Genomic DNA, 7,696 nt, shown 5'->3' on the forward strand with positions numbered 1-7,696 from the left:
GAGTGGTTTCTATGTGGCAAGTACTATTCTTGGGGCTTCTTTAGGACAGAAGGGCATAGAAATCTAACTCCTGTCACATATCCAAGACTTGCCAGCTGTCATCCTAGCAAGTGATTAAAAGTATTGACTAGGCACATGGTGTCTGCTTCTGAAAGTTCCCTATCAATATCTAAGTTTCTTTTTTTTATGAAATTTATTGCCAAATCGGTTTCCATACAACACCCAGTGCTCATCCCAACAGGTGCCCTCCTCAATGCCCATCACCCACTTTCCCCTGCCTCCCACCCCCCATCAGCCGTCAGTTTATTCTCAGTTTTTAAGAGTCTCTTGTGATTTGGCTCCCTTAATATCTAAGTTTCTAGAGCCCACTTCAAACCAGAAGAGGATGCTTACTACTCAAGATGACCATAACGTAACATGGCCAGAGGGAGAGTCTGATTGAGACTGGGGAAAAAAGCAAAAAGATGAAGCCAGGTAAATATGCCACATGTCATGCAAGAGATAGAAATGAAAAGTAAGGATATATAGGGAATACAGCACATGCTATGTCAGGTCAGAATGAAGGCCATGGTCAATGTGGATATTTGTGGATGGCTTTTATGTGACACTGGCAGCCCTGTACCGGAGTGGGTCCTTTGACTTCAAGTGATTGAATAGGACCAGACTCAAAATAATAGTTATACTTTTCTTCTCATTTCTTAAATGAGGTCAAAGCTCAAGTCTTAGAGACTGTAAAGACAGAAGTTTTAAAAAATAATTGCTCACCAAGCATTTTTTTATTTTCATTTGCCTCTGCAGAACAACCAGCATCTAAACTTGTTGACCATCAAACCATACGAGTGGTTAGACACGATTTATGCTAAGAAGCAAGCCATATGGCATTGGAGGGTTTAATTCAGATGCTAGTCACAGGTGTGTGTTTTCACTGGCATGCCTCAAGCATTTTATTTGCTGTCAGAGACTATAAATGAGCTAGTGAGGTAAGATTCCCGGGTTGATACCAAGGCTGTGTAAGAGCACTGTGGCTGGTCTGCCTTCCTCCACCAGGCTCTGTTGGTTCTTCCCATTAAATACTAAGTGGAAAAGGTGAAAACAACTGACTTTGAGATGATCTTGAATTAAATGCTCTTTGTAAGCAAAGAAAGGAGTCTTACTTCAGTGGCATTACTTAAATAACAAAAGTGAAGGCTGCACCTTGAAGTGAGGGAAGAAAACCAATGCCAAACTGTTAGTCTAACAAGTACCTGTAGGATTAAATAAGATGATAAATCAACATTCAAGCCCATCACTGCAGGGGGAAAAAAAAGCAAAAATAAAAACCCAAACCAGGTAGGTGCAAGGCCCTGAATATGCAAACTTATTATTTAAACTTTTCGCTTGTCAACTGCTTAAGGTCAGCCCCTTTATATTGCAGAAAATTTACAGAAAATAACATAATGCTCCCATTCCCCTCCTCCCCCTTAAAAAAAGGTACTTCTGGCTTCATTTACCATCTTATTTAGTCTTGATTCCATCATCCATCACTATAATAACTCCCTTACAAATCCACTTAGCCCCAGTGTCCATCATTCCCTTCTCCATCTTCTGCCGGAAAAACATCAGCCCAGATGAACATCATCCGCCTTCTCCACATTTACAGCTGAGCAGATGACCAGATAATGTTACCAGATAACCTCACCAATGGAGCTGTTTTCATTGTAATTCCTATTACATCTCCACAAGGCACTCAGCACAAGACAGTAATCCTACAGTTTCTCCCACAGGTTGCATTTCCCATTTTCTAAGAATACTACTTCATGCCTTTTCCCATCTTCTCGCAGTTTCCACGTTTTTTTTCTTCCATTGGTGAGCAGCACCCCCTCCTGCTGCTTTGAGAAGTCAGAAGTCACTTGGGAAAACTTCCCCATCTTTAACAGCCAAGGGACCAAACTGATTCATTCTTACAGTCTGGAAGCCTCTCCTACTAGCCTGTAGTCACTGTAGGGGTCAGTCCCTCCTCCTCTCAGAGCCAGCCCCTCCCCTCGTGCTGTATATTTCATCCCTCTCTCTACACAGTCTCTCCCTTTCTTCTGTACTGGCTCATTTTCCTCAGCAAACAAACATGCTTTGACGTATCCTGTCGTAAAATCAACACAGAGCAAAACCAAAAACCTTCCCTTGACTTCTCATATTCTTCTATACATGGACCCGTTTCTCCATTCACTTTTATATTGAACTTTTCACAAGAGTTGTTTACACGTGCTGACCCCACTTTCTAACCTTCGTCTCAGTCTTATTTATTACCACTCTAGCATCTTCTCATGGCTCTACTGAAACTGCTCTTGTCAAGGTCTCCAGTGACTTCCATTTTCCTGAAGCCCTGTCCTCATCTTAGTGGCATCCACAGCAGCCTTCAGCCTAACAGTCTCTCCTTTTGCACATACTCTGCCCTTTGAGCTTTCATGATAATATTGTCTCCTAGCTTGCCTTCTACTTCACAAGCTACTCATTCTCAGTAGGACAGCTTGTCCCTGCATGCCCTAATAGATCTCTATGCCTTGTGGTCCTCAGGGCTCAGTCCTGGCCTCTTGCAGTACAAAGATTGTACCATTAGCAATTTCTAAAGATTTAAATTCCATGTTTATGCTAGAAACTTCCAAATTTCTATCTCCAGTCCAAACCTTTCTTCTAACCTTCATTCACATATTCAATTTTATGTTTCTGTTCTTCTCCACCTGTATGTCTCACAGGCATCTCATAATTAATATGAGCAAGATGGAACTCTTGATTTTTCCATCCCCAGTCTGTTTGTACTTGCTCAGTCATCCCCACATCAGTGGATCATACTGCCATCTACCCTGTTGTTCAATCAAGAACCCGGATGCTCATCTTTCATTCTTGCTTTTCGTTCACTTTTCATGTCAACTCGGCAGCAAGTCCTGTCAACTCCAACTCTAAGAATCCTGTCACAATATCCACTGGCACCACCTTAGCCTGAGTCACTGTTCCCACTTGGATGACTTCATCCATTCATGTCCTTCTCTCAGTCATTTGCCAGGCAGCATCTAAAGAGATCCCCTTTTGAAAAGAAATCAGTCTTACACATAAAATAAACTGCAAGTCCCTGAATAATGTAGTCCCTGACTGATTAGTTCACTTATATTTTACCAGATGCTCTTCTCACCTAGTACACCATAGCCACACTGGCACATGTACTTCTTTTTTTTAAAATTTTTTTTAAATGTTTATTTATTGAGACAGAGAGAGACAGAGCATGAACAGGGGAGGGGCAGAGAGAGGGAGGCACAGAATCTGAAACAGGCTCCAGGCTCTGAGTGGTCAGCACAGAGCCCGACACGGGCTCGAACTCACGGACCGTGAGATCATGACCTGAGCCGAAGTCGGACGCTTAACCAACCAAGCCACCCAGGCGCCCCGGCACATGTACTTCAAATGCACCAAACTCATTCCAAACATAGAGTTTTGTCCATGCCATTCCTTGAACTTAGGCATCACTTGGTCATTTCCCTGTATTATGTCTCAATTTAAGTGCTATTTTCCCAAAGAAGCCCTTCAAAGCCATTGTCTCTGTTCAGTCCCTCGTCTGTTTCCTTGATGTGACTGAGGAAGGGAAAGAAAGCCTCCTGACAACAGGGAGTGTATTCGTCCTGTTCATTGCTGTATGGTCAGCATCTAGCAGAAAGCCAAGAACAAAACAGCTGCCTAATAATATATTTTTGAAATGAATGAGGAAGCTTTTCAAGAACCTAACTCATGCAGTGTCACCAGTAGCAACAGAGGTTTCCCGTCGTATTTCCTCACATCCAGCATGCTGTAATCAATACATAAGCAGGCCTGACTATTCCCCTAAAATCCACTTAAGAAAAATGTCTAGTTTCCAACCTATCTCTCAGTATTGGTTGACAGTGCTACTGAGAACTATGTTCACTCATTTATGGGTATTGTGCAGTCCTGCAAGTCAATTCTGACACTAACTATTCAAAAGTTAGCACAAAGCCCCCAGGTTAAGGCCTCCATCCACAACACTGCTTCAGACACCAGCCACAAATAGGGTGACCATGCTACCTACACTTGTGTCTTGCTGACTACAAATTTGGGGATTCTTATGATTCCCTCTTGGGTTTGATAATTCAATAGAATGACTCATTAGAACTCACACAAATACTTTACTTACATTTACCATTTTATTACGAATGATATAACTCAGAAACAGCCCCATGGAAGAGATGCCCAAAGCAAGGGACGAGGCAGGAAGATACAGCTCACTATCAGTCAACTGGCAGAGATGGGAGCAGGGAAGGTACAAAGCTTCCAAGTCCTCTCAGGGCGTGCCATTCTCTGAGAATGCCATTGTGTTCACCAGTCTAGAAGCTTCCTGAACCTCACCATCCAAGACTTATTGCTGAAGTTTCATTACATACACATGATTGATCAAGTCATTGGTCGCTCGTGATTGGACTGAATCTCTGGCCCCCTGCTCACTTCTCCAGAAGTTGAGGGGTGGGGTTGAAAGTTTCAACCATCTAATCACATACTTGGGATTTCTGGTAACCACCTCCCTCTTGAAGTTACCCATGGGATGGCGGGGCAGGGGGCGGGGCTTTTTCACTTCCTTAGCATAAACTCAATTATAGTCAGAAAGGCAGTTGTTATGATATACTCCTATCACTCAGAAAATTCCAAGGGTTTTAGGAAATTGGTGCCAGGAACCGGGCACAAAGACCAAAAATGTGTAGTTTTACTACCACAGTAGTAAAAGACTTTTGGAACAGACATTGAATAGATTGCTAAAGGTTATAAGAAACAACTTCTAGAACAGATGATTCATGATAGGACTTTTTTTCTACAGCTACAAAGTATAAATGTATCTGGCATGTCTTGATGCATGTTATTTGCTAGATTAGGTTTTGATAATAAGCAACATGAAGAATTACCTTTTTCTGGTGTGTCTAAATTAATTAGACTAAATTAATCCTAAATTATGGGTAACTAGAGAAGATGTGTTTTTGAGAGTAAATAACTTCCATAATTAAAAGAATGTTGCATGAAGAAAACATGTAAGTATATGGATTATATTTTTTAAATACACTTTAATATTTAAATACAGAGTGGCACCTCCAATTAGAATTTTTAAAATAGTTTTTGGGATAACTTTACATAGATAATGCCAAACTTGAAATTCATTCATCACATCCTCATAGGTAAGCTAACACAGACAAGAAGTCAAATCCACAAAATCACATAAGGCTATGCTGATGTGATTATTTTAAAAACTCAAATTTTTGAAGTGAAGACTTTTATACTATACTTCACATCATTTTGTAGATAGAGATCATGACAACCTTTTTTTAAACCACTTAGAGGTTCACTAGGAGTTGTGGAACTTAAAGGTAAGGTATACATTTTTCTCTTACAAAAACAGAAGAGTGCAAAGTTTGCTAATCCTTTATTTATGTACTTATTTTGAGTGAGAGAGTGAAAGCAGGCGTGGGGCAGAGAGAGAGGGAGACAGAATACCAAGGAGGCTCTGTGCTGTAAGCACTGAGGCTGATGTGGGGCTCAATCCTGTGAACTGTGAGATCATGACCTGAGTCAAAATCAAGAATCAGATGTTCAACAGACTGAACCACCCAGGTGCCCCTCATAAAACTGACATTTTAATAAGATGCATGGAGGAGACTATTTTATATTATAGAAGAAATTCTTATTTTGAATAGACAATTTAGAAAACAGATATTTGGAAATGCCCCATTGTTTTCTGACTCTGTAGCTCAACATGTTTATGTGCCACCTAAAAAAACTCTCATATCTCCATTTTTTTTTAAACAGAAACTGAGTGCATTCATTTTCTATTGGTATATAATAAATTACCAGAAAATTAACAGTTTAAAACAAAACCCATACATTTCTTATCTCACAGTTTCCCTGGATGAGGTATGAGGGCAAGATTTAGGGTCTACTGCCCAGGGTCTCCCAAGGCTGCAGTTAGTGTCTCGCTGGACATGTTTCCATGTGGAGGCTCGAATGGGGAATAATCTGCTTCCAAGTTCCTTCAGGTTGTTGGGCAGGATTAATTTCCTTATGACTGTAAGACTAAGGACCCAAGATTTTCACTGGCTAGTGGTTGGAGACTGCCTGCAGTACCCAAAACTGCAGATAGGTCGTTCCTATGTGGGCTTCTCTAACATGGCCACTCATTTCCTGCAGACCTCAAGGGGAGTCTCTCATACAAGTCTGCTAAGACAGAATCTTACATAACCAAACAGAATCATGAGACTGACATCCTATCTCTTTTGTAATATTCTATTGGCTGGAAGTAAGTCCTGTATCATACCCATACTCAAAGGAGGGGATTACCCAAAGGCATAAACTTCAGGAGCAAACTATTAAGTTCATCTTAGGAACTATCAGACACAGAGTTTTCCAATCATTTTTCAAATTGTCACAATAAAGAATTTCAGTGGGATTTGAATCTATTTGTTGAAAATAGGAGAATGCAACTAAAAGAACTACTGAGTGACATCAGAGAAGTAGAAATTTACATGTTAAATTATTGCAAAACATTTTACATAAATGGTAGATGGGACTGAAAAATAAGTATGATTTCAATTGCACCCATAATGTACATCTTCAGTTTATCTTTGGGAGAGATCACGTTTTTCAGCTTTGACAGTCATTAAAACCAAGAATCAAAGGGCATTAAAACCAAGAATCAAAGGGTGCCGTTGGTTGGCTGTCCAACTCTTGATTTTGGCTCAGGTCATGATCTCACAGTTCGTGAATTTGAGCCCTACATCAGGCTCTGTGCAGACAGCGCAGAGCTTGCATAAGATTCTCTGTTTCCCTCACTCTCTACAACCCCACCTCAAAAATAAACATTTTCAAAAACTTTTAAAAAATAGGGGCACCTCAGTGGCTCAGTCAGTTAAGTGTCCAACTTTGGCTCAGGTCATAGTTTGAGAGTTCCAGCCCCACATTGGGCTCTCTACTGTCAGAACAGAGCCCGCTTTGGATCCTCTCTTTCTCTCTCTCTATCTCTCTTTCTGTCCCTCCCCATTCATGCTAACTCTCTCAAAAATAAACATTAAAAAAAATTTAAAAATTAAAAAATAGTCAAAATAAACTGCTCTCGTGATAGACCTTTGAATTGCTAAGTTACAAGTCTTACAAATGTCAAATCAAGATTTTCAAAAGTAATGAAGCTTACTTTATCACATCATCTTTAGTAATACTAGTTAGGTTAGTGAGATAAAATTTGGGAATTACCGCTCAATAAAAAATTTAAACATGTGCCTATTAGGAAAAAAGTGAACAGGTATCCCAATATATGCATATTTATTTCTTTAGAAATTGTATACATGATTATACTATACATACATAAAACACATACTTATATTTTTTTATTTGTATCTCATTGAATTGGTATTTATATATTTTAGAATGTATGTAACAAATTTATAACACGATTCATTTGCCCCTGTTTTCCCTAATAGGCATATACCATAAACAAGTTTAGAACCCACTGTTCTTACTCTGCACTTCTAAGCATCCAATAACCACATGTGGCTACTTAGCACTGGAAATGAAGTTAATCCAAAATGAGTTATGCTGTAAGTAAAATACACCCAAGATTTCTAAGGCTCAGAAAAAAAAGTAAAATATCCTATTTGAATTTTTTTATTAATTATGTATTAAA

This window comes from Panthera leo, chromosome A1, assembly GCF_018350215.1.
Source record: "Panthera leo isolate Ple1 chromosome A1, P.leo_Ple1_pat1.1, whole genome shotgun sequence".
NCBI classification, from domain to species: Eukaryota; Metazoa; Chordata; class Mammalia; order Carnivora; family Felidae; genus Panthera; species Panthera leo.